The 20187-nt window shown below is 43.4% G+C and overlaps 1 protein-coding gene across 1 annotated transcript in view; it reads left to right on the top strand.

The window, feature by feature from the left end:
• Positions 1–9470: 9470 nt before the first annotated feature.
• The window catches only part of LOC119656235, a 299886-nt gene continuing 289169 nt past the window's right edge, over positions 9471–20187 (top strand). Inside the window, exon 1 of the mRNA XM_038062651.1 lies at positions 9471–9868. The gene's annotated coding sequence lies outside the window, so the exon portion shown is untranslated. The remainder of the gene's footprint in view (positions 9869–20187) is intronic.

The raw sequence follows: 20187 nt of genomic DNA, 5'->3' as shown, positions 1-20187 counted from the left end.
TATTACATCACGGGGCGGAGTCAGTTCACTGTAGCTTAGTCACCTTTCTTCTATACGCGGCGCACGTGACCGCGTTTTTCTCCTCTCCTCTGCTTTTCGTAGTTTATTTTGGATAGATGCGATCATGGAGTTCACCGCATCCTAATTCTCTTGATGTGCTAGTATTTTCGGTACCAGGTTTTCTGGTACCAGCACCTCTCCTCTAAATTCCTCCTTTCTTCCACAAATCTCGGACAGTGGAAGAATACATGCTCTGGGTCCTCTGGGACTCCATCGCAATTTGGACAATCGGGTGAGGTCTCCAATTTAAACCTGTGAAGGTATTGGAGATATCCTCCATGCTCCGTGAGAAACTGGGTGAGATTATAATTAATCTTACTGTGTCGTCTCTCCAACCACTCCCTGATGGCAGGAATGAGCCTGTGAGTCCACCGACCCTTTCCCGAGCGTTTCCACTGCTCTTGCTATCTATTTATGGATCTCTCCCTCTCAGCGTTCTTCGTCGGCCATGAGGGAGAGATCGGCTTTGCATTGTATATATTCCCCATCCTATTTGCCAAGATGTCAATCGGCATCATTCCAGAGATAACGATTGCTGTATCATCTGAGACAGTCCTGAAGGCAGAGCGCCCCTGAATCGTCTTTGCCCTGGATACATGTCTCAAAGTAGATTACCTGGTGATCGCTGTGGGTGTAGCGTTCGCTGACATACAGGACATACCACGCGCCAGCGCAAGGCTGACAAAGGTCAGGTCTACAACTGAACCTGATCCCCTTTTCTGAAAGGTGTTCACAGCTTTTTCGTTAGCCAAAATTATGTCCATCTGCGCAAAAGCTTCTAATAAACTGCTTTGATTCTCTGCTACCCCACCCAAGAGCTGAAGCGTTGAAATTAACAGCAATCACCTTTGGACTTCGTCCCCTTGCATCGAGAACAAAATTATCAAGCATTTCCTGCAATGATTCAGGTTTATTTGAATAAACCTCATTTTCTCATTGCAGTGAGCGCCTTCCTAAATTCCGGATATTTATTACTTTCGGCAATATGTCGGTTCTCCTGTCCCTCTTTTACCTTGCACAATAGGTATTTGGGGTCCCTATTGCACTCTCTGGCAACACACTTTTGCATCGATCGGATCGATCAATGCTGCTGGTGCATACCTTCGCAAAGTGCCCAAATATCCCTATCCTTATCCAATCCGAACTTTTCTGGCAGCCAACAACTTCCGCGCTGCCTCCGCTGGTACTCGTATTGTGGCCGTTTGAGTACCGCCATAGGATTTTCGTAAACTCACAACAGACTCCTCGGCTAGTTCTTCCAACTTGAATTGCTCCTTCAGAGCAGTACAAATTTCTGCTTTCGATGTCACTTCATCGAGATCCTTACATTGTATGTTTTTGGGCACACACTGCAGCATTCTCCCCAAGTGAGTTTTTCACCTGAGTGCGAAAGTCATCAGTTTTGCCCACGCTGGATCTTTTCAGCTCGAACATAAGATCTCCTTTCTGGGTTCTTCGGATTCTGTTCACATTTCCGCTCAGATCTTTTAGGTCGGGATCTGCTTTGACCTTTTTGAGTATCTCCGCGCAGGACAGATTGCCCTTACTGGAGATAACAATCTGAACGTGTTCGCACTTTTGTTTTTCCTTTCGTTTTTTTTTTGCTTGTAACCTTAGTCCATCCATCGTTTCCGTTCGTCTTGGGTTTTGCAACGCTGGTCGATTTTAATACATTCACGGCACGCTTTCCTCCTTCAGAGCTATTAATGCTGGTTTTCAGAGTTTCCTGTCCGCCTTTTTTTCTCTTTGGTGCCTGCTGAGTATTCAAAGGATCCCCCTGTTATTCATGTACTCGCTTATTTGACCGTGATTCGATAGTAGTACAGTTAGGTGTCACTTGGGTCGCTTGTGACACTGTTGGTGCATTGGGGTTTGGCGTATCCTTAGTATTATTTTCTTTTATCTGCGATCTATTATAGAGGACTCTAATAGCCCTCACTATATTTTTTATGGCTTGGTGCACGTTGTGCTTATCCTTGATGAACTCGGACAGATCAACTATTTTTGCCCCAAGCTGGATAAAGGGTAATTCCTCTGGATCGAGACTCTGCTCCCTATAAGCCCCGACAGCGTTACTCCTTTTATACGCTGCTTCACTTTTGGCGTTTATTGATCTTGCCTGTACTTTATCCTTCACCATCTTTAGCATTGGTGGAGATCTCAAAGTTGATGAGTTTCTTTTGAATGGATCCCTTTCTTGATCTTGAACATATGTGGTGGGTATTATCACGGTTTTTGTCGTCCAACGATCTGCCTTCAGTTCAGCTTTGTTTGGTCTTGCTACTGGTGTTCTCGGTAAGGTCGTACTTCGCTTGAACACCTCCTTCTCCAGATCCAAATCAGTTGTAACATTATATGCTAAGGTGGCCAAGTTGTCTACCACCGAGGCACTGCGGTCGAGGGATATCGACGACCGGGAGCCCGCTTGCTCACTCTAAAAAGCCGCCGGTACTGGGGTTCCGAGCCCCTGCACCGTAAGTTTCTCGCGTCTTCCATGGTGATTTTATGTTCTGGGTATTCTTCCCATAGCCATTTTGGTCCACGCACCAGAGATGAGCAAACACTAGCTCATGCACAGTCATTAAAGAAAAGTGCATGAACACATATTTAAACAAACCTGCTGGGATGGCGCCTGATGGGAGATCTGGCCACCCCTCCGTCTGTTTGTCGGTCTGTCACTCGGAAACGGCTAAACCGATTATTACAAAATTTGGTGAGAATATGTGGTCTGTGTGCCCTTTTACATACAGTGGGTGGCGCCATTTTGTGTTAAGTTTGAGGGGGGGCTCTCCATACATGCGAAAGATGGGTGTAAATTTTTGTTCACAGAATATGGTCATGTGGGGTATCAAATAAAAGGGTTCGAATAGTACTTTCCGAAACTGGGCTTGTTGCTGATATTAGGTAAAACATACAGGAGATAGGGCTCAAAATTTGTCCCAAAAAGTGAAACACGTCTCGTTCTCAGAACCTATCCAACCGAAAAATCTGAAAAAAGAAATCCCATTGATGCATCGATATGAAATCTAGACTTCAAAATACATCCCGTTCCGATGTCTGCACAAATCAAATTAATAATAGTATATTAACATGTTTTATTAATTTACCTGAAAACCCCCCTTAAGTTCATCCCAAGTAGCCATAGGCGATAATATTGGACATTATTCTGAATAGTTTAAAGGCAATTATTATTAACAAAGTTATAGAAGGTTAAAGTTTCGCATTTCATTCATGTATGGGCATATCGTGCTTCTTTGCGCAATATTTTTTAGCCGACGGCTGAAATATAATTTTCAACCTCATCCCCGAAGGTGGTGAAAAGTTTATGGAGGAGGAAAGGGAACTCGATACGCCCATCGCCCTTACAATGTTATGGCCATTCAAAGTGGGGTTCCTTTTACATCAGCATGACCAAGTTGCATTTTTAAGGTAATCCCGCGACCCCGGACAATAAGAGTGTAAAGAGGATATATAGAAGGAAAAAAATATCCCTCCTTTCCACTTCTCTTAAAGTTACGGTACCTCGAAAAAGGGGGGCCCCAGAGGGGTGTAATGTACTTATTTGGGTAGAATGATTCGAGCGATCATCTTAAGTGGCCGACAATGACCTAGAGGGCAGAGCTATCCCAGAAACTTAAAAAAATTGGCGAAGTTGACTGTGAAGGTCCGCCCGCAAAGATTGAAGCTCCATCAAAGTGCTCGGTCGACACGTTCTTGCACGCCTCTGTGCTAGCCAGGTTCGGGAATGTGGGGCGGTCCTTTGAACGCTTTGATCCCTCACGCTTCATTACTACAAAATGGACGTGTCTATTCCGATGCGTGGGTCCGCACCGGATTCCAAAATAGACAATACAAGGGAATTCGCGACGGCCTAACAAATAACGACCAGAACACGAGCTAAAATTGAAAAAATAAAAAAAAAACGGCTCGCCCGCGCGCTTGGAGCCGTAAGTCTCCGGACCCGAGTGCCGCGATCAAGGAGGGGAAGATCCACGACGGATCACAGTCCCGATTATTGCCTCTTCCGCCTCAGATCTTGAATGAGGCGCGGCCCCTAAGGCTCCCACCCTTCCTTGACATCCTCAGGCCAGTTTGTCTTTTTGAGGATGTCCCTGAACAGGTTCTGCGGGAACAAGGAGGAAGAGAGAGGGAGGAAATCCTCAAATCAATCAAGACTTAATCAGAATTCATAATGTAATTATTCAAAAAATTCAAATATATAGAAAAAATAACCAAAAAAAAAAAAATGAAACAAAATTAAATTAAATTAAAAACCAACAAAAAAAAAAGAAATTTGAAAAAAACTTTAGACTTTCATTTGCTATTAAACACTCCGAGCTCGGCGTGGTAGCTGCTTCTGTGGTGGGAAGAAATTAAGAATATTAGGAATTCCTAAACAAAATTTACAATTGTTTATATTTTTCTTTTTTTTATAATAAAAAAGAAAACTTCTTTGGGTTCGGTGACTTCAAATGCTGTGCGTGAGGATTTTTCCGATCGGGCTGCGAAAACAACACTACCGAATCCGGCTAGATGAATGTGTTGTTGCGGGCAAGCCTCCCCGAAAATTTTACATCAATTGCAGCCTCCTCTTCGCCTTTCTTGCTCTGTTTTTTGTTGTAACAATTTATTTCCACAATTTCCTACCGTCAATATTAATTTAAACCACAACACGGCTAGTTTTCGAGGTAGTGGGTTCGTGCTGTTCACGTCCTTTCACAATCTCCTTTTAATTTTTTCACTAAATTACTTCCTCTTCGCGAATTCGATTCTTTTTTCAATAATTATTTAATTGATATCTAGAAATATAATCTATTTTGGGGAAAAGTAAATCACTAAAACCGTTCAATTCACTGTTCTCACTCTCCAGGGCTCTGACCTCTCCTCCACCCATCATCGCTTCGCCTCCCGGTACATTGCCTTGAACTCTGTCAGTTCATGTTGCGGCAACATGCGCATGCGCCGGCGGATGCGGCAAATCATTCGCCTCTGTCAAGATTAATTCGCCCGAATGCATTCAATAATGTGCAATCTGCGGCGTACATTAGGGTAATTGCACATTATGAAATGTATTATTTAAGCAAATTAATTAAGAAAGAGCCGAATGAGATTCCGCTCTCGTCGCGAAGCCGCGGTCACTACAAGGAGTCACCAATTTACCCTCCTACCCCTCCCGATAACAATACAGATAGATGCAATACCATTTTAATGGCATGTTACTCATACCGTTTCCAACTTGTAACTAATGTTTGAACAAAATTTCACTAAGTAATGGGAAACGTTGCACATTGTCCCGTTGCGCAATTTGTTTGACAGTGTATGGGCCCTATTACCTGAAGCACCGAGCTTCCGGTATTCCGACTTGTTTTTGCTTTGAAGTCTATTCGGGTAAACTTGGCATATCTGCGGCATTTTTCGTTCTTCATCGGCTTGTACAGAGTTCAAGCTAGTTTGTTTTGGAGCGCGGTTAATATTAGTAGGATTTCCATCAAACTTCTCAATATTGTTCTCTATGTTATTTTCTATATCACCATATTTTTATGATCTTAAAGTGAAACCAAGATGGTTCTAGTAAATCTGCGAAATATAGTAGTGTACTATTATTGATTTTGTTTTGATAGACATCAAGAAGGGGATATTTTGAGGTGTAGACATCATATAAGGACATCATCATCATTTTTCTCAATTTGTTTCGCATGAGAAGTTTCTTAGTATAAATGATGTTGATTCAAGCGTGCAATGCAAAAGATCTTAGAAATAATTCAACTAAAAAGCCATGATTTGCTTGGTTCAATTGAAGCTGTCCGATAACAGCGAATCTTAGATTTAAGAATCAACTTCATAGTTCAAATTATTTTGAACTAATCTCAAAAGTTATAGATTCATTTTTAAGGTTTTGTTTGCAAAACAAAACCTTATTAAAATCGGTTTAATGTCTGTCTGTCTGTCTTTTTTTTGTGGAGGTGGAAATCTTCAAAGATACTGGTCTGGACACACCAGCGTGTGGGATTTTTACCCACTAAAATCACCCCCGACTCCCTCCCTGCCCCGGGGAACCACCATAAGGTATTACATCGCGGAGCGGAGTCAGCTCACTCTAGCTTAATCCTATTTCTTCTATACGCGGCGCACGTGACCACGTTTTTCTCCTTTCCTCCTCCTTTCGCAATTTATTTTGGATAGATGCGATCTTGGAGTTGACCGCATCCCAATTCTCTTGATGTGCTAGCATTTTCGACATCAGATTTTCTGGTACCAGCACCTCTCCTAGAGTCTCCTCTAGATTCCTCCTTTCTTCCACAAATCTCGGACAGTGGAAGAATACATGCTCTGGGTCCTCTGGGACTCGATCACAATTTGGACAGTCGGGTGAGGTCTCCAATTTAAACCTGTGAAGGTATTGGAGATATCCTCCATGTCCCGTGACAAACTGGGTGAGATTATAATTAATCTCACCGTGTCGTCTCTCCAACCACTCGGTGACATAAGCCTGTGAGTCCACTGACCCTCTCCCGAGCGATCCCACCGCTCTTGCCATCTATTTATGGATCTCTCCCTCTGAGCGTTCTTCGTCTGCAATAAGGGAGAGATTGGCTTCGCATGGTATATATTCGCCATCTCATCTGCCAAGATGTCAACCGTCATCATTCCAGAGATGACGAATGCTGCATCATCTGAGACAGTCCTGAAGGCAGAGCATACCCTCAGAGCTGTTCTCCTGTAGACTGCATTCAGTTTGCTAGTGTTAACTGACATCCGCAACGCGTCCCTCCTAACTGGGGTCGCATAAAGCATGATTGAGGTCACCACCCTGGCTATAAGCAACCTAGAGGTATGCCGTGGCCCTCCCACGTTCGGCATCATCCTCGCCAGGGCCATACTCGCAGTGGATGATTTATCACAAACATACTGTACGTGTTGGTTATAGCTGAGCTTCCTGTCTATCACCACCCCCAAGTACTTGATGGTCGGCTTGGAAGTGATGATATGATTCCCGATTCTAACACAGGCGTAATTTCTCTTCTGGCGCTTAGTGGTGAGGACCGCTTTTGTTTTTTCCTTCGCAAGCGTCAGACCAGAGCTCTTTAGCCAACTTTCAATAGCACTGATTGCCTCGCTTGAGCATAACTTAGCATCTTCGAGATGCTTTGCGACAACAACCAGTGCTATGTCGTCAGCGTAACCCACCATTGTGGCTTCCTCCGGAAGGGGAAGATTAAGTACATCGTTGTACATGATGTTCCAAAGTAGTGGGCCCAATACGGAGCCCTGTGGGACACCCGCGGAAACAACGTACTCTTGGGGCCGTCATCGGTGTAATACCAGAGCCTCCTTTCAATTAAATAACTATCGACGATAGCAGCGAGATAGGCGGGAATACCAACCTTCGCTAAAGATTTCCGTATTAGATTCCAATTGACCGAATTCGATGCATTTTTCACGTCAGGCAATATTTGCTGGTACCACCCTTTCCGTGGATGGCATCTTCGGCCAAGCCAGTAACCAATTTGATGGCATCAATGGTTGATCTGGCTTTTCGGAACCCATATTGCCGATCTGAAAGGCTCTCAACAACCGGGAGTAATCTGTTATAGATTACCCGCTCTAACATTTTCCCCACCGTGTCCAAAAGACATATGGGTCGGTATGAGGATGGTTCACCTGGAGGTTTACCAGGCTTAGGCAGAAGTACCAACTTCTCTCGCTTCCATGCCGCTGGAAATTTTCCCTCGGACATGCACGCTTCTGTCTGTCTGTCTTTTTTTGAGGAGGTGGAAATCTTCGGTGTGTCCACCGACCTTTTTCCGAGCGTTCCCAATGCTCTTGCCATCTATTTAGAGATCTCTTGTTTTCGGCGTTCTTCCTCTGCGATAAAGGAGAGATAGACTTCGCACTATATATATTCGTCATCTCATCTGCCAGGATGTCAATGGGCACCATTCCAGAGACGACGAATGCTGCATCATCTGAGACAGTCCTGAATGCCGAGCACACCCTCAGGGCTGTTCTTCTGTAGACTGGACTCAGTTTGTTAGCGTTAGATGTAACCTGCAATTCCTTTCCCCAAACTGGAGCGGCATAGAGCAGAATCGAACTCACTACCCTACCTATAAGCAACCTGTCTGTCTGTCTGTCTGTCACAAGCAGTTTTCTCAGAAACGGCTATACCGATTGACACGAAATTTGGTGAAAAGGTGGGAACTGCGGACACCCAGACATACAGTGAGTGATATCCTTCTAGGATGAATTTAGGGGGGAATCCCTATACGTGTAAAACGGGGGTGTAAAATTTTTTTTCACCGAATGTAGTTATGTGGGGTATCAAATGAAAGGTCTCGATTAGTACTTTTCGAAGCCGGTCTTAGTTTTGAGATGTGTTAAAAAGGCGGGGAGTAGGAGGGGTGGAAAGTGATGATTTCTTTAGCGGAGCCATTTTCAGAAACTACCCAACCAAAAAATCTAAAAAGAAAATCATGAAGCTGCTGCTATATGGTGCCTAGACTTCAAAATACTCTCCACATCGATATCTATTCAAATTAAGTTAATAATAGTATATTACCATATTTTTGGGAAAATTGATTAAAACCCCCCTTAAGTTTATCCCAGAGTTATAAAAGTTGGTAGTAGTATAAAATATAATATGAAGCATATTATCCTCAAGTTTGATCAAAATCATACTATCATATTACTAACAAAGTTACAGTAGCTCAAAGTTGACTCTCCCCTCTAAATTTACTGCAACTAAATATCAATATCACATTGAAGTGGGTAGTCAGACATGCTAAATGCATAGACATAACGAGCTACGTACAAATGGGATAGTTCTACCCTCAAATATACTCACAGAAGAAGCAAACAAAACCTTTCATACCTGAAGCGCCCAGCTTCCGGTTTTCCGACTTGTTATCTGAAAAGTGTAATCTGTTCGTAAAATAGGAATATTCATTCTTGATTTCTAGTCAAATATATTTTCCATCCCACTGTACGCAGCCATACCTACGACCGTCTTCATCCCTGTCACAGCATCAAACTTTCACGGTATCCGAGAAAGCTTTTGCATCCCCCACATCTACGAGCATCCTATTACCCCACAAGCATCTAAAAGCCAGGCGCCAGGACCGTCAGGCTGCACTGTGTTTTTAAAAATATCCATTAGCGTGAAAGGGATGCGTTCCCGCTGGAGGACTATCCTCTTCTTCGGCTCGGTTTCTGTAGCAACACTATCCGCACACAGGCGCAGCCCAACAACAACAAACGGCCTGCTTTCTGCCTGTCAAGTGTTTATATCCACATCCTTTCACCGTGAGGTTTAGAGGGTTAGGGAAAGCTTCCATCCGCGCGTTGAAAGATTAGAAGAGCCTCCATTCAGTTTGCGAGTAGTCTGTACTAGTTCAGCCGTTGTCCTGGACATCTCCTGAAATCTTCAGCTCGTTAGCCATCGTACGTGTCTGTAGGGCATAAGCGTGGTCCTGGTGTGTCCTGGAACGTGGTCAAACAGGAGAATTGTTTGAACGTGCAATGGAGGAAAGTGACAATAAATATGGTCCAGATGCAGTCGATTTGAAAGATATATAGTGAGGACGCGAGTTTTTTTGACAGTGGAAAAACAATAATTGCAAGGATTGGACGAGATAGAGACGCGTCCCCGGAGCAGTGAAACTGTTGTTTAGATTGTTTGACGTAAAGTTTCCGAGTGATTTGTCCTGAGAATATCGTGCTGGGCACTGTGTGTTGTGTAAGTTGAAGTATCCACTTGAAAAGTCGGTGTGCGGCGCAAGGGACGATTGTTTGCATTGGATCCTATCAGGTCAGTTGCATTGTGGCGGTACTTTGAGTTGTAACATTAATTAAAATTGACTTGCAGCCAGGATTAGTGTACATAGTGAAGTTCCGGTGGAACTGCTCTTGTACGACAATTTTCAGTGTTGTTAGTTATGTAGATTATGTTTCCAATTTGCCTGTTGATGAAGGTATCACGATGATCGAGATTGTAAGGAGCATCGTTTGTCATGCATCCTGAGCTATCTATTTCATAATTAATTTTGGGGAAAATGAAACCTTAGCAACGATAAAATGTAAGAGGACTGGGGGAAGAAGGACGCTTTTATAGCGCCAAAAAGGTGCCGTAATTGTGGTTTTATGAATTTCTCTCACCTTCGTCCCGGTAATCCTTCTAATATGAAGTAATGCATTATAGGTATCCGTGACGCTCTTCATCAGCAGTTTATTCACAAAGAAACTAGGGGGTTGGTGAGTTTCAAACAGAAGGCGCCAGACTCTGCTTTAATTGAAGCCATTTGCGTTGGGTCTGCATGCACCACTGGTCATAAACTCGGAATTGGATTACCTACTTTAAAGAGTCACCGCCGTCAACTTCACAAGGTGCCGGTTCCACACAGCTCTCGTCCTGGATTTCATCCTCGTATATTCATACTTGCATATGTTTTTATAAAATGATAAAAAAAACTATAAACACGACAGAGAAGATGTGGTGATTGGAGCTCACCTCGTTGGCTTTTTGGGTTATACGGAGCCACCGGCCACAGCAACAACACGGAGATGAAGCACCCGCTTGACTGTTTGTCCTGCAAACATAGGAATGGAATTGTGACTATGGATGTAGGATGGGCGAAATATAGAGCTCCACTGATAAATGTTTAATAAAACATTCATTTCCCTGATGGTTTTATCCGGGACAGCATTATTGTATTGAAGAAGTTTATAATATGCAAATGAATTGGCTGAGTGAGAATAGGGGCTGAATGTGTGTTTAGGGTTTTATCCATACAAATTCTAGTTCTAGGAATTTGTTTTCCATTTTGAACTTGTCTGTTGTGGGAGCCAATAAGCAAGATTAACTAGCGGAAAGGTTCCCATGATTTGGTCTTATGTATTTTATTAAGATGTGGTCCATATGGTGCAGTATATACTTCTGTAGTCCTGTATTTGCTTATTCCCTACACTATCACAGCTTTTCCGACAGGATTTTCTTGTGCCTCCTTCATATTATAAATAGGATTTTCTAGTCCCAAGCGTAACATTACCTACGTCTTTTTTTTTCTTTTGAATTTCAATCCCATTCCGCAGTAGACAGGCTGGAAGGGGCAATGCTAAAAATAACATTTATCTGCCGCAAATCCTTACGATTCAACACATGAATCGTGGTTGAAGTCTACCTTCTGCTTGAAGTGTGCTGTCTGCCCGAAATAATCCTTTAGAATCAAGTCGGGGTGCTACCCTCGATAATCTACTTTTCGGGTCTATGTCTCTATTTCAATGTATTTTCTCGTCTCGGAAGAATTCATCTAATCGTTTTTTCGATTCTTAGAATTCCTCCTCCACCACGATAAACTGGTTATCAATCTTAATTTTTAAATAGAAAATTTCCTATTTGTGGAAATATTTTCAGAGGACAAACACCAGGAAATTTGAATTTTTCAATGGAAAAACCATAGTCAATTGAATTGGACTGATTTTTGCCTAAAATGTTAAGAGCATACTAATGACATTTATTGGATGATGTTTTCTTCATGGAGAGGACGATTATTTCAATTGAGATTCAAACATCGTAAGGACATATACGTGCACTTGAATCCTGCATATGATTTGCTGAATTTTTTGGTAAATAACAATCTGGTTTATTTATTGAAGTAGAAGATTGTCCTCTGAAAATATTAATCGATGTTGCTTGCCATCTTTGCCAGTCCGTTTTACTGGTTATCTACCAAAAAAATCCCCGCATTTCTTGGCCAGATCTACGAAAGGCATGGCGGTCTGAGGTTCCCCTAGTGTATAGGATTCCCACTAACTAAAATCACTACCGTTCTCATCCTGCTTCAATTCCCGTGGGACTATCTCCATTTGAAGCTCATTATTCAGTTTGGTTTTGCGTCGAGGTCAACCAATTCGATATCCCTAAAAGCTGTCTGGGGTCCTGACCTACGCAATCGCTCCATCTTAGGCAGGGTCTGTCTCGTCTTCTTTTTCTACCATAGATGTTGCCCTTATAGACTTTTCGGGCTGGATCATCCTCATCCATACGGATTAAGTGACCTGCCCACCGTAACCTATTGAGCCGGATTTTATCCACAACCTGACGGTCATGGTATCACTCATAGATTTCAGATTCCGTCGTTATGTAGGCTACGGAATCGTCCATCCTCATGTAGGGGGCCAAACATTTTTCGGAGGATTCTTCTCTCGAACGCGGCCAAGAGTTCGCAATTCTTCTTGCTAAGAACCCCAGTCTCCGAGGAATACATGAGGACTGGCAAGATCATTGTCTTCTACAGTAAGAGCTTTAATCCTATGGTGAGACGTTTCGAGCGAAACAGTTTTTGTAAGCTGAAATAAGCTCTGTTGGCTGACAAACACCGTGTGCGGATTTCATCATCGTAGTTGTTATCGGTTGTGATTTTCGGCCCTAGATAGGAGAAATAGTCAACGGTCTCAAAGTTGTATTCTCCTATCCTTATTCTTCCTGTTTGATCAGTGCGGTTTGATGTTGTTGGTTGGTTCGTCTTCGGTGCTGACGTTGCCACCATATACTTTGTCTTGCCTTCATTTATGTGCAGCCCAAGATCTCGCCTCAATCGCCGCCTGCTCGACCTGGATGAAGGCAGTTTGTACGTCTCGGGTAGTTCTTTCCATGATGTCGATATCGTCAGAATAAGCTAGTAGTTGAATGGAATTAAAGAGGATCATACCTCTTGCATTTACCTCAGCATCATGGATCACTTTCTCGAGGGCCAGGTTATAGAGGACGCATGATAGGGTATCCCCTTGTCGTAGACCGTTGTTGATTTTGAATGGTCTTGAGAGTGATTCTGCTGCCTTTATCTGGCCTCGCACATTCAGGATCAGCCTAGTCAGTCTTATCAACTTCGTCGGGATATCGAATTCTCTCATGGCCGTGTACAATTTTACCCTGACTATGCTATCATAGGCGGCTTTAAAGTCGATGAATAGATGGTGCAAATGGTGTCCATATTCCAACAGTTTTTCCATCGCTTGCCGCAGAGAGAAAATCTGATCTGTTTCTGATTTGCCTGGAGTGAAGCCTCTTTGGTAGGGGACAATGATGTTCTTGGCGAATGGGGTTATCCGGCCTAGCAAGATGGCTGAGAATGTCTTATAGATGGTACTCAGCAGTCCGAGGATCCGGGTCTATATTGGCCCCCCTATATGCTCTGACATTCATAAAGGCTGAGAGGTGATGGCGTTCAATCAACACGTGGTCAACTTGGTTGAAAATGGTCTCATCTGGAGAGGTCCATGTATGTTTGTGGACCGCTTTCCGCGCAAACCAGGCATTTCCTACAACCATTTCGTGTAAGCTATGGGAGCCAGCGTATCGCTGGCTCCTTCCCTACTTGGCTATTAAAATCCCTAAGTATGATTTTGATATTATATCTGGGATAGGCTTCGAGGGTTCGTTCTACTGCCTCGTGGAAGGTGTCCTTCTGCGACTCTGCAGTCTCCTCTGTGGGGGCGTGAACGTTAATGAGGCTTATATTTCTAAAGTTGCCTCGCAAGCATAGAGTGCATAGCCGTTCGCTTATGTTTTCAAAGCCGATAACAGCAGGTTTAATTTTTTGGCTGACTAAGAAACCGCTTCAGCTTCATCTTTGTACAGGGAGCGCACGTTCCGTGAGAAATTGCGCAAATTGTTATTCCTTTGTCGTTGCCGGGTTCGTCGTTGTATAATCTGTCCAGTCCGAGGCTCCTGTTGTGGTTTCATAACAAGTTGTTTTCCGTGTAGGGTTGTGAGCCCTATCCAACCCCCAACCTGGAGGACCAGTTGGTACAATGTGCCCCGTTTTTAGAGGCGGGAGACTCGCCTTCATCCTTCTCCGTCTGGAGGTGGAGATAACGTTTGGTAGTAGAGCTGTTGGTGTTGGTTCAACAGGCATTTCCCAGGTTTTATGCTCCATCGTGGGTACCAATCCCCGTTTCGCCCTGGGACCTATACTACCTTTTGAGTACCATTTATCCTGCACTCGTGTTTCTCTCTCGTCCATCTTTCTGGCAGAATTCTTCTTGCGTAAGCTCCTTATGGGTGGCCGCCATCACCATTTCGACTTTGGTCCATATTCCCTTTGATTTCAACATATGTTCCATTATATTTTTGGGTGTAAAGTGCTCCCCGGTTGTAGCTGCCAATATAGCCATCTTGGTTGCGAATCTCTGGCAATGAAATAAAAATGATACCCAAATCGATGCAGATATGGTCGATAACCTGCGTGTCCGCTCAAGAATTGAGTTAGGTAGAAACCTATCTCGCTGTGGAGTCGCTCGATCCATTTCCATATATCCCATATGATTCTGTGCGTCCAGTAGCCCTTTTCTGACTCGGTCCATTTCTTCTGCCATTCCGCGATAGTTTCACTTCGTGCGAGCTGCCGCCGCCTTCTATCGCCAGAATCTCAATGGGGATCATCCCTGCTATCACGCAGGCTGCTTGATCGGATATTGTTCTGTAACCACAATACCTAGCTTCAATCCTTTTCTTATTTGTTGTATTTTTTAGTGCATCTCCCTACACTGGGGCTTCATCGAAACAAGTAGTCGACGTCAGCCTTGGGCCACCTATATTTGGAAGCATTCTCGCAATCAGTGCTTCAATGTTATATGCCTTTGTTATGTGGTCCCTCATTACGCCTAAGTACTTGAGCGTAGGCTGGAATGAATGGTTTTTGTTCTAACTTTAATCTTCATGGACGTGCACTTTCTCTGCTTGGTAATAAGTGATACTTCCGTCTTGTGTTCTGTGAGAAGTACACCAGCATTCTCTAACCAGGACTTAATGTTATAGACTGCTTCGTTAGCATAAAGCTCGCCTTCTTCGTGGAGGCGTGCAACAACCGTCACACCAATGTCTTTCAGAAAATCAATGTAGGCCACACCAGTAGGGAGGTCTCCATTATATATAATAATCCACAAGAGTGAGCCTAGGACGGACCCTTGTGGAACTCCACATGTCGTTTGATATAATTTCATTCCTTCACAGAAGCCTATCGATTAGGAAGTCGGCAACGATATACATCAGGTACTTCAGCCCATTTAAGTTGATTCCCTAGTATTTTGCTCCATCTCGCGGAATTGAAGGCGTTCTTCTCATCGAGTGTGATCACTGCACAGCTTTTGGACTCGTCAAGTGTGGCCTTAGCTGTCTTAGCCACCAGGCTAACTGCATCTGTCGAAAATCTCCCATTTCGAAAACCGAACTGATTTTCGGAAAGCCCGCTTTCCTTTTCGACAATTGGAAGTAATTTGTTTCAGATTATTTGTTCAAATAATTTGCCAGTATTATTTAGAAGGCACATTGGTCTGTATGATGCAGATGCATCCAGCGGTTTGTCGGGCTTGGGTGTAAGAATTAGCCTCTGTTTTTTAAAATCTGTGGGAAATGCACCTTTCTTAAGACATGCGGTGAATACCTCGGTAAACATATTTGATGCTGTATTCATTGCTTCCTTAAGGGCTTTGCTGGGGATACTTTGAAAGGCAGGAACCCTATTTTCAGCTATTTTTTGTAGCTTCCAGCACCTTTTCTTAATAGGAAGGCTAGCGGTATTCCCATTTTGTGGGAAAAGGTTCGTTACTATCTCGTCTAGCATGTTAGGGCAAGTAATCGATGGGGAGCGTTTGCCTTTGATTTTGAACATCACTGTTTTGTAGGTGCCGCCCCAGCGATCCGAATCAGCGGCCTTACACAACCGTTTGAAGTGTTCGCTTTTGCTTCTTACTATAGCCACATGCAATTTTTTCCGCGCCTTTTCGTATTGTTCATGTAGGTGCTCGTATTCAGATCGGTTTCTGTTTCGTTGACGGCACCTTCTGGCCTTAAGGCAGGTCTTACGGCCTTGAGGCAGGTCTTACGGCACTCTTCAATTTCAGGGTTCCACCAGAAGTTTAGTGCCTCTTTCTGGGAAGCAGTACACCTTGGCATGGCCGCGTCGCATGGTCGCGTAACTTTTTGCCAGTCTGGGAAGTCTTATCATTGGCGTTTCCTTCTAGCGTTGTGTTTTGCAGCAGGACATTTTTGAAAGTTTCCCCGTCAAACCTGTTGATTCCCCATTTTACAGCTGCCTTCCGGAGTCAATTAATTTTTGTAAGTTACTGGATTTCGAAAATTATGGCCTGATGGTCGAGTGTGTAACTTTCATTAAGACGCCACTGGAGATCCTTCGCTAAAGTGTCACTAACAAATGTGAAATCCGACCCCCCAAGTGTTGACGAATCCAGTGTTTGCTAGAACAAAATTCAGACCAGAAAGATCTTCAAGTAATACACGCTTTCTTACCTTCATTTCCCGACTGTCCCATTTTTCAGCCCGTGCGTTACGATTTTAGGGTTATGGTCTCATTGATTAGAATTTTTTCCTTGTAACACTTGGCGCCGCATAGCAGACAACAATCTTATTTGTACATAGTGTTGATAGCTTTTTAAAACGCCTTAATGACACTGTCTGACGGTCTGTTTGTCTGTTTGGCTGTCTGTCACACGCATTTTTCTCGGAGACGGTTATAGCGGTTGACACCAAATTTGTTGGAAAAGTGGGAACTGTGAACGCTCACGCATACACGAAATATAGTCATGTGGGGTATTAAATGAAAGGTCTCGGTTAATATTTTTCGAGGCCTTACTTAGTTTTGACATTTGTTGAAAAAGTGGGGAGTGCATGAACGTAAAGCACTCGTAGTGGCACATGATAATTTCTATCAAAACAGAACTGAGTGCCCGAGTTACGATCCCTGGGAGATGCATCAAATAAATTGCTGAAATCGATACAAAGAGGCTCAACCAACTCTTAAGAAGAGCATAAGGTCGACTAAACGATCAACATGGAGACCCTTTTGCGAAAAGATCAACTCTCTTGAGGCAACCGCAAAGTTGATGCGGATCCTTGTCAAAGAGCGTAGTAAACAGCGGGGTTATCTATGTTTACAGAGCAGGAGATACACAGAAAGCGATGAAGAAACAATAAACCATTTGTTTGAAGTGCACTTCCCAGCAACATCCAAAATCTCATTTTGGGGTTGCTTGAAAGCAACTCTGCATGTAGTCTGCAGTTGGTGTCTCCATAATGGATTCACGGTGAACGCTAGGAAGACTGCACCAGTGATGTTCACTAGAAACGTCAGGTGGGGTAGCTACACGCTGCAAGGAACGAAAATCCAGCTGGTGTAACCAGGAATAATGCCAGAAATGCTGCAGATTGCTCTGGTGCTGCAGGACGCGCATTCTCTGTCTCTGAAGAATGTTCTCCAATGCGCCAAAGCATGTGAATTCCGTAGGTGAGAGGCCGTTGTATGGGCCATTTCCCGGGGTAGTACAATGGGGCTAACAATTTCAAGCGTGCCGCTCCCCTACTAAACTAAACTTTCAGCGTAGACTGACACCAAATCGAACCTTATAGATGTTGCATATATCCAGAAAAACGTCAGCTTCAGCTCTCCTTTTCAGCTAAAAGTCGTTTTACAGGTATAGTACGCTAGCCGAGCTTTCTTGATCCGCAGTTCTGTTCTGTTTGTTTGTTTGTCTTCTTTTTGCATCCGACACCACACCAATATATTTCACATCAATGTTTAGCATCAATCTCTGGTGGTTCATTTGGGGTAGTAGGGTATTTTAGTCTTGTGGTGAGTAATATCATGCCCCTTTTACTTGGATTAAAATAGAGGCTACAGGTTGCACCCGACGAATACATCTAATTCCAGCTATCTTTCTTTACTTCACTGATAACGAGGAGAACAGTTTTAAAGTTAATTCCACCGCGTCTTCCCACCACGTAAGCTATTACTCTAAGCTGGACTTTATCTGGTTTCTTCTTTCTCATAGATTATATGTTTCATTCGCTAGAAGGTTTCTAGAGATCATTTCCAATGCAATGACACACATTCTCTAAATCATTGTTTTCTAAGTTCTTTGGAAACCCTCAGCGCTATTAGGCGGTCTATTAAGTGCTCTATGTTTAAACAATATTAGGCAAAGATGGCTTTATGGTTTCTTACCAGGACATAGGCAAATCGTCAGACGCTGCCTCACCTCTGCCCTGCGAGCAGCGTGACGGAAGCAGAACACGACATGACTGCGAATTATATTGAGCATAAATCAGCCCATTCTTTGGGTGAAAGCTACATTAGAGCTGAAAATATTTTGTGTAAGGATTGAGGGGTGTTAAGCCTGCATCCACTTAATGTCGGACCAGACCAAATGGGAAGCAACCTCTCCTCGCACTTTTGTCTCCCGGATGGTGTACCTCAAAGAGAGTCTGTACTGATATAACTCTCGAGTTCGCCAAAGTCAATCCAGTTTTTTAATAGGGTCCAACTTGGCCAACTCTTTTCTTTTAAAAACCAGTCTGTTCGCCTGCAATTGTCAGACTAAATTGTAAGTATTAGTGGTCTGGAGTGAGACTTCGTCTAGCATCCGCTAGTCTTTAATCATCTCTAACATCTTTGAAGTTTAGATTTTTAAGTCAATTACTTTACTTCTACTTAGACCCACAAATGTAAGGACGTCAGTTCAGGTGTTGAAATCAAATAGCTTCTCTCGTCTGTGGTTGCATTTGCCACTCCCTCAACAGCGTGCGTTGAGCTTTAGCATCTGAACCTACTAAGACTTCAAGACCACTTGATTCTGCATACGTTACCAGATCCCTTAGTTCCCGCGTCGGTGGAGGACACAGAGAATGATAGGGTATGTACACAGGAAACTATCACGTTTCCTCTCTTATCGTTAACCTGGGATTGTAAGATTACCGTAATGAGGTCCTGGGAATAGAACCCTCTCATCATGGTTGCTTCTAACAATTTGGATATCAGAACATATGTCTTCCACCCTATAGACCTCTAATAGAAGCGTATACAGTGTGCAAACAGGTTTTCCATAAACTCTGTTGTCAATGACATGGTTCCTTTTCGATCGATTTCTCCAAAAATTGTCGCATTGCTCATATCATATTCACAAAGGATTTCATCCTTTCACGCACAGAATTTTTCTGCTTTCTATTTAGCGCTCTCCCTCACGCGGTGTTCGGTTGGCGCAGATTTGATTCAATGAACTTCCATCGTGCTAGTTCCGTTCATGTCATTAGTTTCACTTTCTTCCACTTGTTCTTGCGGTGAAGGTACTCACAAGTAGCCTCTGCCTTGTCCCTCCCTTCGCTAGCGCGAGCCTATTTATGCTTTATCCTCTGCTCTCAGCGTTGTTGCAATTTAGTCTGCTTTGTATTAGTTGAATCCTTGTTCTTCACTATCCAAACAAAAATAATGCTCCACAGCTTCTTGATATGAATAAATTTCAATCTTTCAAAAGTGGAGAATCATATTGTGACTGCTCCTGAGTAGCTCCAGACCCTTTTGGTCTAGTTCGAACCCCAAGCTGAAACCCGAGATTACGAGAGTACGGATTCTGTTCACCAAGCATCCAATTATGTGCCATGCCTTCCTTTGAGATCCAGGTATTCAACATCCGATATGCTCTGTCCTGCTCAGCTCGGTGTTCATGATATTGCCCTTGGGGGACCGCCAGAATTAATACCTGGGAATATCTGATGGAGTCACTTTAAGGAAGCCTCATCGTAAAAACTTGGTTCTGGTTTCAGTTCAGGCCCCAATTTTTTTTCTTAGATATTCCGTTAATTAGGTAAATTATCTTTCTGACATTTTGTCATTCTTAGAAGGAATTCTCACAGCTGTGGTCAGAAACGAGGTGGTTGTTTGCACATATGCTTCTTGTTTTCTGATTAATTTTATTAGTATTCCTATGGAATGGACCAGTTTCATTGAAATCTCTGTCCATGATTTGATCGTCTTTCGACATATCGATCCGATAATCCGATAATCGTGGAAGCAGTATAACGCGGTCCGTAGTTGGATTTCCAGTTTTTCTTATCAATGCCTTATTCTCCTTTCTGGTTGACTGTTCTGTAGGCACTAAGTGCAGGCTTTCTATTGAAGTGGAGAGCATGCCTTCTACAGATTCCTTGGTGCACGAACGTTAATTTGCGGAGGTCCTCCGAAATCGGTCACCGCCGCGACTTGACTGCTCACAGTCGCGAAGTTTTTAACTCCTTATTACTTGTGTCCGGATAGCTGAGTGGTTAGAGCACAAGGCTGT

The sequence above is a fragment of the Hermetia illucens genome, chromosome 4, assembly GCF_905115235.1.
Source record: "Hermetia illucens chromosome 4, iHerIll2.2.curated.20191125, whole genome shotgun sequence".
Taxonomy (NCBI): Eukaryota; Metazoa; Arthropoda; class Insecta; order Diptera; family Stratiomyidae; genus Hermetia; species Hermetia illucens.
Note: the sequence above shows the minus strand (reverse complement) of the source record. Positions and strands in the feature narration are given on the sequence as shown.